Source organism: Dioscorea cayenensis, unplaced genomic scaffold, assembly GCF_009730915.1.
Source record: "Dioscorea cayenensis subsp. rotundata cultivar TDr96_F1 unplaced genomic scaffold, TDr96_F1_v2_PseudoChromosome.rev07_lg8_w22 25.fasta BLBR01001666.1, whole genome shotgun sequence".
Classification (NCBI taxonomy): domain Eukaryota; kingdom Viridiplantae; phylum Streptophyta; class Magnoliopsida; order Dioscoreales; family Dioscoreaceae; genus Dioscorea; species Dioscorea cayenensis.
In genome coordinates this window covers 19,711-32,690 of record NW_024088057.1, presented here as the reverse complement: position 1 = coordinate 32,690, position 12,980 = coordinate 19,711, and positions in this window count along the sequence as shown.

Genomic DNA, 12,980 nt, shown 5'->3' with positions numbered 1-12,980 from the left:
CTCAATCTCAATCACTCAATCAAAATAAAATAGCCACTCTCATTACATTAAATCAACAATATAGAGACATAGATGAACCTAACAAACTGAAGGAAATCTATATTAAAAGCAATAATAAAATGTATATATCCCAAGTTATATTAATCCAGACACCCAAGGAAGTTAGCCCTCCATGGGGTCAATGTTCAAATCAAAGCTAAAGAAATTAAATCCTAAAACACTAAACATGGAAGAAGAAACCCCCTCTCAATGTCTTCAATGTAGGAATAAATGTGAGCCGTTGTTGTTGCCTTGGATCATCACACCAATGACTCCTTAGATCTCCCTCTTATTGCATTGGTTCACCTCCAAACGCTAGCCGATAGCCCAAAAGTCACTTTCCCAAAACCTCGATGATGGATAACTTTTTTAGTCTTCTTTTTATACCCCTAGGAATCGAGTAAGTACATGGGCGTGTGCTTTGCCAGTGTAGATCTCTGGATGAATCAAGACCACAATCCCTAGGATGCGTGGCTGTGTATCTCCTCATCTGGTTGTTCATATCTCTGGATGATCATCTCTTCAGCTCTTGAGATGCACTAGCATGTGCTTCACTTCAGCCCGTGTTCTCCTCTAGGCCATGCTCTTTGGCTTCTTGGATGTACACAGGCATGTTCATTGTATGCACGGTAGTGTTTTGCTTGGTAAGAATTTGAGTTGGGGAGTTCACAATCATGTACATAGCCATGTTCATGGTCCTTGTATTTCTCTAAATTTTCAGCTTACTGATACTCAAAGGATACACAAGTAGGTACATGGGGGTGTACCTTGCCCATGTATTTCTTTGAATGTTGGTTTTAGCCTCATTTTCCTCCTGATTTCATTCCTTTGGCTTCTATTGTGCTTCTTTTGTCCTAAAAATACAAATGGAATAAACTAAATACCAAATCATCTATAAAAACTCACTTGAAGATCACATAAGTACAAAAGATAATCAATAGGACTTGTATTATATAACACTTATCAAATAATCCCTCACTTGAAATTTTGCTTATCCTCAAGCAAAAAGATGATAATGATGGATAAGTGCTCGATCTCAAGCTGCAAAAACTTAAAGTCTCAAGTGTACATTGAAAGGGACAACAAGTGAAATACATTCATAATCATTTTCAACAAGTATAAACATGCCCTATTCAAAGTGTTCGATGTGTGTGTGTGTCTGTGTGTGTATGATTAAACTTATAATGCTTCTCTACTAACAAATAATTGGTTATTCCCAAAAATTTTTACAAAGGTGGTTTTACCCAGTGTTGTTCATATCATTTTGCATACATAGCAATTCGAATCTTATAAAAGAATCAAAATTGATCCAGAATCGTGAATGAATTGTTTGAATCGGTCTCGAATCGGTCGAATGGATATGAATTGGTCGAAGTGATATGAATCGAGAAGATCAACGATTAAGTTATTGGTTTTCTGTTTAATAGGAGTTTTGAATTTAAAAAAAAAAAGAAAAGAAAAAGACAAACTAGCCTTTGTAGGAAACAAAGAGCCTAACAATGCAGATACCAAAATTTTAAAAAAGAAAATCAAAGTAAAAGGAAGAATAAAAAGAGAAAGAAGCATAGAAGGAGGAATGAGAAATATTGTTGTCTTTATTCCAACATCCTCAACAAAGGTCTTAATTTTTTACCATCTCTTCATCTTTTCTTTCTATTCTTCTCTGTTTTTTTTTAAAAATTCTTTCTTATAATGTATGCGGTCAACTATTTTAATTATTTTAAAAGTTCTTTAAATTAGTGATTATTTAATTAATCTTTAAATTTGTTATCAAAAAACAAATTCAAAGATTAATTAAAAGATAATTCTTTCTTTTAAAATTTTATCAAATTAATTTATTATCATAAAAAATCTTGTTATGGAAAGAAATCTTTTTTAATTAAAAAACTAATCTTTAACATAATTTAATTTTTCCCTGATTATTTCATTAATTTTTAAATCTGGACTATTTTTGAAATAACCAATGTTTTTTTTAATATATAGGTTTGCTTAATACTTGAAAATGTCTTCCAAGCTTAAAAAAGGATCTCAAACTAAGAAAATTGATCCGACTTGGGAATGTCGCTCTCAAATTGGAGACAATGAAATGCATTTGAAATGCAATTATTGTGGACTTGAAAAGTGGGGAGGGATGATTCTTATTAAAACATCACTTAGCCAATACTCATGATAATGATGCTCCTTGCAAACAATGTCCAGATAATGTGAGAAAAAATTTTACCAAACTTTTAAATGAAATGGAAAACCAGAAAATTTTAGATGGGAAAGAATGCTTTCAAGAACAAGTGGGAGAAGATGTTCAATGTGTAGGAGGAAAAGGAAAAGCTATTATGGATGCCTTTATCATCAAAGAAAAGGGAGTAAAGCAACAAAGTATTAATGCAATGGTTAAAAAAAGAGAACCAGTTATTCAGAGTACTTGCAGATTTTTGTATGGACATGCTTTACCCTTTACTTTGGTAAAAATTGCACTATTTTCATTAGTGATGGAGATGGCTGGTGAATATAGGAGAGGAATAAAGCTTCCTTCCTATCATGAGGCTAGAGTTACATTTTTGAAAAAGGAAGTTGATAATGTGAACTTAATGATGGAGTAGTATAAAAAAAAGTGGAAACATACATGATGTACTTTGATATCCGCTGGATGGAGTGATCAGAAAAATAGATATCTGACTACTTTTTTGGTTAATAGCCCAAACAGAACTATTTTCCTTAAATCTATTGATACCTCAGATGTAGTAAAAGATGCTTAGAAGTTGTTTGAGTTGCTTGACTCAATTGTGGAGGTAATTGGGAAGGAAAATGTTATTCATGTGGTGTCTAATAGTGCTTCAGCTTATGTAGCTACTGGTGAATTATTAATGCAGAATATGACAAAACTATTTTGGTCTTCTTGTGCTGCACATTTCATTAATATGATTTTACATGACATGGGTGAGCCGCCAATTTTTAGAGATGCTATAAAAAATCAAAGGAAGTGTCTGTTTACATCTATCGATATGTTTAGGAAGTACTCCAAGAAGAAAGAATTGAAGAGGCTAGGGGTTAGAAGATTTGCTACATCATTTCTCACTTTAAAAAGTATTGATGAGTCTAAACTTTCTCTTAGGGAAATGTTTGCATCAGAAGAGTGGGCTAGATATCCTTATTCTTCTAAGATGGAGGTAAAAAAAGTAGAGGAGATCTTATTATTGGATGGCAAGTTTTGGAAATCTATTAAGTATTGTTTGAAGTGTGCAAGCCCTCTCATTAAAGTTTAAAGCCTTGTGGATGGTGATGCAAAACCCACAATGGGTTACGAATATGAACCCATGGATAGAAAAAAAGAATAAATTGCTCAAAATTTCAATTGCCAAAAGGCAAGATACTAACGCATTTGGCATATTATTGACACAAGATGTGATTTGCAACTTCATAGGACCATGCGGCAGGCTATTTAGTCAATCCTGAGTTTACAAAATATTTTTGTTAATTTTCATATTCTATTTTGGCCAATTTTTACTTTCATTGCATTGAATTTTATACTTTTATAGGTTCCAATATAGTGATTCTTTCAATGCGGAGGTGGAAGTGAAAATGGGACGTACAAGACAATAGAGAAAATGTATTCAGATCTTGAAACAAGAATCAAAATTGATCAACAATAAGAAAAGTGTAAGAAAGCAGAGGGATTATTTAGCATGAGCATGGCTACTTTAACAAGAGAAAAGAAGCAACCTGGTAATGTTTTTAAATTTTGTAAATGAAATGTGAAACTTTTTTTTTTTTTCTAGTTTTAGTTATGAAAAAAATTCTAATTACCTATCTTATATATTCTAGCTTTATGGTGGGAAAGTTATGGGGAAGAGTGCAAAGAGCTTCAAAATCTTGACATTCGGGTTCTAAGCCTAACATGTAGTACCATAAGATGTGAAAGAAATTGGAGTAGATTTGAGCATGTGTGTTTCAAAAAGAGAAACCGTTCAGAGCAACAAAGATTAAGTGCTATTGTTTTTGTCAAGTACAACATTCAACTTGAATTAAGACAAGAAAAAAGGGAGAAAAAACATGAGACATATGATCCAATTTGTTTGAGTGATATGGAGTCGGATGATGAGTGGATCACCGACGCTTGTTTACCCCAAGACAATTCATGGATGGATATGAATGAATGTTTTGAAGATGATGGAGGGCTTGTATCGAATAACAAAAGAAAACGAGGTAAATAACTCACTCTCTAAATGCATAAGTATTCATTATTAAAATATTATATTCTAATATTTTATATAATGTATTTTATATAGGACCAAGAAACTTAAAACTTGATAGGAAAAGAAAAGGAAAAGTTTTTGTCGATGAAGAGGAGGCAGAAGATGATGAAGAAGCTAATACAGAGGAACAGGAGCAAGAAGATATTATGGTAAAAGATGATTATGAAGATGATGATGGAGATGATGATGAATGGTTGCAAATTTAAATGAGTTTTGGTATAAAATCATGGATATAATTTGATGATGAAACTTATAATTTGATATCTTGAGCAATTGATTTTGAGGCTTTGAGCTTTATATAGTTTTTAAATATTAACTTGGTTGGTAGATAAGTGTTTTGAACTAGGTTGTCTTTAATTTTATGTGTAATGGATGACTTAGAATTTATTATTTTATTTTTTATATAATTATATTATACATTTATATATGATTTAATGTTGAACCAAATCTTACTATTCGATTAGATTCACGATTCACAATTTGAAAATTTATAATTTTGATTCACAATTCGAATCTTGATTTGACTAACTTGGTTTAATCACTTCGGCTAACACTAAACTTTACAAAAATGGTAGCTTTCACACATCCCTAGAAGGAAGCTCTTTCTCCTCCTAGGGCATACTAATATCCAACTTTTCAAGAGTAGCTTCATACTTCAAATGTGGTAGCTCTTGCCATTTTTTTTATAATATTGAAACTAACAAAGTAAACTATCCCTCTCTAAGTGTTTAGGATGCTAAGCAGGGAGAATCATGTGCAATTCTAATTGTACTAACTCCTAAATAAGGAGCATCAACAAGCCACACACACACAAAGGTATACATTGTCCTCAATGTAATGAAGATCTAGCTAACAAGAGAACCACAATAACAAGTACTAAGTGTGAGAAAGTGTGTAAAAAGAAATGCTACTTCCTCGATAAAATTTGGTGAGTCTTGACAATACCACCGAGTAGGTTGTTCCTTTGTCCATGCACAACAATTGGGTTTGAGAAAAGATTGGGGAGTTGAAGGGTGTGGCTCACATCATCTTGTGTATAAGAGAGGGTTTAGTGGAGAAGGAAAGAATAAAATATGAAATACTAAAAATAAAATTTGAAAAGTAAAATACAAAAAGTACAAATGAAAAATAAAAGTACAAAAGTAGCAGGGACTAAGCCCTTACTCATCAAACAAAAATAAAAGTACAGATATCATGAAATAAGATACAAAATAAATCAGATCGCATCAGCCTTAGGCTCGATCATGGTTCGGCTCTTAAAACTACCTAACCAGCCATCGTCACTGTCAGTCTTACTGGCGGTCTCCTCCTCTTCCTCTGCCCCTGCTCTGGATGTAGAAACGATCATGAAAACTAGGGGAAGAGGTAAGAGCTCCATCTTTACATGTGCTGCCAGGCAACACAATAAGTCAATGATCTATCGCTCAATCGCAGTAGGGGTGGAGCAGTTGTAGTAATGGCCGGTTGTGGAGGTGATGCTTGAGCTGTCTGGGAGATATGGGAGGGGTCGATGTCGGTGCTGGGGTGAAGAGCTGCTATTGCTTCTCAGACTTAGATACAACCCAACTAGGAGATAGTGATATCCCCTGGCCATTCTTTGAAGACGGACATCCTCATAGAACGAAGGACGTCCATGCCAAGAGGGATTGTCCTGACCAGAAAGCGCATATGCTCCATATCCCACAATCGCCCCATCCCACACACAAGTCGAGGTATGTAAAAGCCAGCATGGAGGACTCTAACGTGGGTGTCGAAGGCCTTATGGAGAATCGACTACGTGATGGTGTACCCCAAGTGCAAGGGTACATGCTTGGTCATCACACAGAGATAGGTGAAAATCAACTATGCTCACGACGCTAATCAAGGTCCCCTCTCCCAATAAGCATCCAAAGTAAGGTATGGATGTACCTCAAGGCCGAAGATCGCAATGTTGATGCCTTCGACTGCATCAGATAGTAGTAAAGGTCTCGGCTGATCCGCCGCCACTTAGTCTGCTGAGGAATACCTAGGGGCAAGTATGTCTCCAATGATGCATACTTTGGAGTTTGTGTGAAGTCCTAGTTATACCGTCCCAAGTGGAGGAAGGAATCGGTGTAGGACATCTAGACCACTTCTCCCCATAGCTGGAACTGTATCATGTCTTCTTAGCTCTATCTCGCCAGCACCTTCAAGATATGGAATGTGGAGAGCACCTCGAGGGTCAACTCTCGGTAGGCGGCCTCATTGAGGGAGAATAGTCGCTCCTAAGGGCTATCTTGCAAAATCTTGTACACATCGTGCGCTAGCCCAATTGGCTCTAGTGCAACCTAATCTATATTTCTGGTTTACGTGAACTTTAGTTGGGAGGGTCAGCCATTTCGCTCCTAGTGAACTAGTACGCTAAACTGCTGGGGAGATGGTGCGGTGCTTGATGTCTCCCCTCTCGCCCTCTTAGGCTTATGTGATATCTTCTTAATATTCACCATTTCCTGTACAAAAAAGAATTGAGTTAGAATTCACAAGAAAAATACGAAAAAATGAAGAAAGAGTGAACTACACGACTTGGTACATGGCCGTGTATCTCTAGTTAGGATAGTGTATCTCAAGTTTTCATAAGCCAAATGCCCAGACAGAGATTTACACGGGCAAGTACATGCCCGTGTATTTCAAATTGGGTCGTGTACCACCGTGTGCAGTGAAAGGTTCTCCAACCCAAGAGTTACACGGGCAAGTACTCGCCAGTGTATCTCAAGTTGGGACCATGTACCTTAGTTTCTGTTCTAAAATTCTCCAAACCTAGAACTACACTAGCTTGAGCACGCCCGTGTAACTTTGGTTGGGGCCGTGTTTAGGTCATCTTCCTCTCTGTGCTAAGGAGTTACATAGGCAAGAACACGCTTGTGTAAATCCTCAAGTGCCCATGTTTCTAAAAACCCTAAGTTCAAGTACAACATTTTCTAGGTGAAAACTATAGATCTAGTTCCAAACTATTCTGTGGATCATGCATAACAGCTCTACTGAAGATGAGTGCCCTTGGCATATAGAAGGCTATCTTCAAGACAATACTTTCACATAGGGATGGCAATTATATCCAAACCCGACCCGAGTTTGACAGGTAAAACCTGGTTTGACCGAGTTTCGGATCAGGTTCGGGTAATACCTGACTAATGTAAAGCGGGTGCGGGTGTGGGTATGGGAATCCTGATACCCGACCCGAAATTCAATTAACAAATATGCCCATTTATATATATTTAATTTTTTTGTTAGGGTTTTTTAAATTCCTACTCTATGGTGTTTAATTTGTCTATTCAAACAAAAAAAAATATGATTTTTATTGATACTTTTAATTTTTATTTGGTATTTTAATTTTATTTTAAATATTTTTAAATAGGGTCAAGGCGGGGCGGGTATACCCACGGGTACCCGATTACCCGTCGGGTGCGGGTGTGGGTTGGGGTTTTGAAAACCCGTCGGGTTTGGGTTCAGGTTCGGGTATGGGAGCCGGGTAGCGGGTTCGGGTGTGGGTATGGCAAAACCCGCACCCGACCAGACCCGACCCCTTGCCACCCCTACTTGCATATAACTCCTTCTTGGACATCTTGCACCAAATTGTTGTAATGAGAGTCCACCTTTGATACCTCCTTAATGCAGCTTTGCAGATCAGCCTCCACTTGAGATAGGGTAACCACAAATTCCATAGCATACCGATGACTCAACGCATTGGCCACTTGGTTATGTCTCCCCCGGCTTGTACTGCTAAGTAAAATCATATTCTTGTAAAAATTCCTGCCATCTAGGTTGTCTAGAAGACAACTTATTTTGAGTAGCAAAAAAAGTATTGGTCACATTGTCAGTATTAGCAAGCAATTTAGTGCCCAAGAGATATACTCTCCGTACCTATAAGTAATGGACAATGGAGAGCATTTCTCTCTCGTGCGTTGAGTATCATTGCTCTGCATCTTTGAGCTTCCAACTCTTAAAAGCCACGGGATGGCTATTCTAAACAAGAATGATGCCAACAGCCTTGTCTGATTCATCCATATGAACTTCAAAGGGTTCATCAAAGTTGGTGCTAAGACCAGTTCACTTGTGATCGTGGCCTTGATCTTGTCAAAAGCTGCATGTTGCCTTTCAGCCCAGCTCCATGGCTATTCTTTTTTTTCAACAAATCTATGAGTGGTATGACCTTTCGAGAATACTCCTCGATGAAATGGCGATAATAGTTGGCTAAGCCAAGGAAAGATCACTACTCAGAGACCTTGGAAGTCTCCGGCAAGTAAAAGATTGTCACTACCTTAGCTCAATCTCTCTAGACTTCATCCTCAGAAATGTCATGCCCTAAGAACTTGATTGTCTCTTGAGAATTGGCACTCTCCAATTTCAAATACAATTGATGCTCCCAAAGTCTTGATAGAACTAGCTTTAAATGACCAATGTGATCCACCAAGGATTCACTAAACACCACAACATCATCCATGTATACAACCACAAAATCATTAATATAGTCATAAAACACTTAATTCATTAAGTGGCAAAATGTTGGTACATCATTGGTTAAGCCAAACAACATTAGAAGAAATTTATAAGACCTATAATGAGTGACATATGTCATATTGGGCTCATTTCCTTCCGCAATCCTAACTTGCCAATAATCCGATCAAAGATCTAACTTGGAGAAGTAAGTAGCTTTGGCCAATCGATCAAACAACTTCTGTATAAGTGGCATAGGATACTTGTTCTTAACGATGATCTTGTTCAATGCCCAGTAGTTCATGCATAGTCTTAGGAGCCATCATGCTTCCTTTAGAACAAATCTGGTATACCAAAAGGAGCCTTGAAAGGCTAGATGAAGCCACTATCAAGCAAATCTGTAAGCTGCCTCGATAACTAAACCAACTCCAAAGGAGCCACCTGATAGGGAACCCGAACAGGGGGTTTGTAGCCCAGCATCAACTCTATTTGGTGATCAATAACCCACTGAGATGGAAGTTCATGAGGTAATTCTGGTGGCATGACTTTTTGAAATTCCTTTAACACCTCTGATACAACAGTGGAAATTTCATACACCAAATCATCATTCACTTCCAACAACACACAACAAGAGTAGAGTCACCATGCTTCAACCCTCCCAGTACTTGATGAGCAGAGAGCATCACATCCTTACCTTTCTTCTTTTTTGAGGCACTTTTCATAAACACAAGGGTTCTTACCATCCATGATGAATAAGCTACTCAAGTGAGGAACAATGGCAGCCTTGATAGTCTTCAAGAATTCCATCATGAGAATCAACTCAAAGTTATCTAATGTAATAGCCAACATATTAGCCTTCCTTTGCCATGCGCCAAGTTGAATGGGCACATCTGACACTTTTTTTTTTTTGTTAAAAGAGCTAAGAAGCTGACTTTATTTAAAAAAGAGCAAAAGGAGAAAAAGCACAAACAACTCTAAGAAACACAACAAGAAAAAAAAACAACCTCCACGAAAGGAGAAGAAGCTCTGAAAAAGAAAGAAAAATCAAAAATCAACAATCAAAGCCACTATTGTGAATAAATTTCATGAGCCAAAGTGGAAGTCTCTTCCTTGGTGAAACAGAGAGATAGAATGCAGACTTCGACCATTATTGTTATCAGCATATCAGAGCTTGAAATAAATATATCAATGAAAGTGTTATTGGAGCTCCTGGCATGATGCAGTGCAAGTGTGAGGGCTTTGATTTCAGTATCTAGAATTGAATTAGTATAAGAGAGATTGGATCCTGCAATAGAAATGACGTAATTAGAATCCATGGTAAAAAAATCTGCTCCTCCTAATGAGGTATCATTGCCGTTAGTAAAGAAGGTAGCATTAAAGTTTGAGATAATAAGATTTTTTCCAATGCTTGAACTTGAAGTGTTGTAGTATTCCTTCACATGAGCAAGAGACTTTGTGGCAATTGAATTGAAATTTGAAACTTCATTTTTGAATTTACAATTGCACCAAATTTTCCAAATGAACCAAATTGTGGCGGCAATGATAGAAATAGTAAACATTGAGAAATTATCAGGATTAGGATCAATCCTACTGCTAGTAGTAAGACCATTAGGGAAGGAAATGTACCTCCCAATTAAACTAGTGAGGCCGGGCCAAACAAGTTGTGCTTTGGGACACTCATTAAAAATATGTTTAGCTAATTCGAAATGTAACCCACATAAGACACATATAGTTTGAGGGCCTAAATTTAGGAAAAACATATAGTCGCAAGTTTTCACTCTGCCTTGGATAAGCAGCCATAAGAAATTCTTGACTCTAGGAGCAGTCTTGATATGCCAAATTTTCTTCCAACCTTACCAACCATAGGCTAAGCTTGTTGAATTGATAGCTTTAACCCTACTAGTATGCACCCTAATGCTAAGTCCCAACCGAACAGTTGTCCCTTCATTGATGAAGTTATGTTTTATCCCGGTATTTACCATCCCTTGCATGGACTTGCCATTCAAGGTCAATTAGAAATAGAGAAAAGAAATTGAGGCATTACGTTTAATGGCTCTAAGGGTCCCCAACAATTACAATGGATTCACCTTTGCTGGAACCTCCGAATCACTTCTCGCTTTAGTAACTAGCGAAGACAATTTCTCGCACTTAGGGCAATCCCTAGCCCTATGTGGTCTGTGGCATATAAAGCATCCTACAATCTTGATTCTAGGACAACTTGTTACCTTGATATCACCCTTGGGTTTATCATACTTAGCCTGACTAGAGTAAGGCTTATGATGAAACCCTTTCTTAACCCTTTTTTCAACTTGATCTTTTCCTTTGGGCTTGACTTCGGCTTCTCACCCTCAGTCCTGGGGGAAGCTCTTAAGTCAACCAATATCTCAGGTGCAATGATCGTGGATGCAACATCTCAAGCTTGTTGACTCCAAATCTTGATTTATGCCAAATGTTGAAAGCCCGTGAGGAAGTTAAATAACTTATCCTTTTTCGGCATATCATAGATGTTCAACATCAAAGATGAGAATTCCATTACATTGTCTCCAGCCTTGCCCATGTGTCTCAGCTTCTTCAAAGCTGTTTGAGCCACCCATGTGGTGTTCTTGGGTAAGAATTGCTCCCGTAATTGTTTCGTTGACTTAACCCATAAACTAAAAGTGGTTCGGCTTGATCGAGCATCATCTTATTATCTCATTAGCCACCAAAGATTGGCATCCCTGGTAAGATATATGTTGACCAGGGGAACTTGCTCAAACTTTGACACCTTTGCAGTCTTAAAGTATTGATCAACATCCCAAAGGAAATTTCCCAATGTCTTGGCACTCCGAGAGCTATCAAAAGGTGATGGTTCCAGTATCTTCACACGCGAGAGACCCTCTCTCATGGCCAAGGGTATAGCCTCGGCTCTTTGAGAAGAGTGACTTCGAGCGCCAACATTTGGGCCTTTGAAGTGAGCGCTTCAACCAAGTGCTGGCTCTCCCTCAAGTCACGGTAAGCTTTCTATCATTTGTAAGACAGGACCAAGAAGGTCATCAATGCACCCACTAACATGCTCCACCCGATCCATCCTTTCCTTAAGCCGATCAAGTTGATCCTTGGTTCCTCCGCTATCTCAAGGTTTCAAGAGCTCTTTAGCACAATGACTAGCTCCAATACTGACTGTTACGACTTCGATCAACCACCCGACCAACCGTGCGGCACTTGACCTGCACATAGCATCAAGTCAGCCTAGTGAGGTTAGTGAGGTTAGTGAGGTAGAGTTTTCCCCACCATAACACAATGCAAAGCAAGCAAGAACAAACAAACAAACTAGCAATCAAGCATACAAATCAAGAAGCCAAGTATAAGAGAGAAAATTATAACTCTCTATTGAATGAGAAGAGTTCATAAAATCATGGCCAAGACCTTAAACTAGAGTTCTCCCATCTATCTCTAAACATGGGACATAAAAGACTTTTTATAGTTTATGCCAAACACAAGGGATGACTAAGGATGCATACAATCCAAAGGCTGGCAAGAAGTCAACGGTCATGTCAAAAGAAGCATAATAGTCCACTTACTACACTGTTGAGCCCTGTTCACATCCTTATCTCCAAGCCTCGATCATGAGAGCGCCAAGCCCATAAGTGCAATCAGCCTTGGTCACGAGAGCGCCAGCTCAGGTGCTTGTGTGCCTCTCAGTCACAACATGTCCATCCACCTAAGTCTCTCGGTCATGGTTCTTGCATAACCGTAAGTGTACGGTTTTACCAAATAGTATTCTAGATATCGATCCCACAGAGACAATGGTGTTGATTACCAATTAACTGCAAGTAGAGATTAGCTAGGCAAATATATAATATGAGTGTGAAAGAAGGAAAACTAGGAATTAAGTAAAAGAAATTTGCAAAAATTTAAGTAGAAGAAGCTTAGCTAAGAGGACAATCTCAGATAAATCAATACCTAGGATGTTCACCACAAGGTGTAATGGAGTGTATGTTTGGAATCTCTCTTGTATCAAAAGATTTACTTTGAAGGCAATTGCCAAAAGAAATGCTTGGTGTCCTCTTTCAAGGTATAACAAGGTAGTTAATCTAAAATAACCCTTATTTTCATAGTGGTTAGCCTAAATCAAGCCTTTAATCACAAGACAATTTATTAAAGCCTCAAGAAAATCCAACCTAAGATCTCAAGTTTGGTTCTAAAAAGGTCCAAGACTCAAGGTTCACCTTTCAGTATAACTGGGTCTCTAAAATCATACAA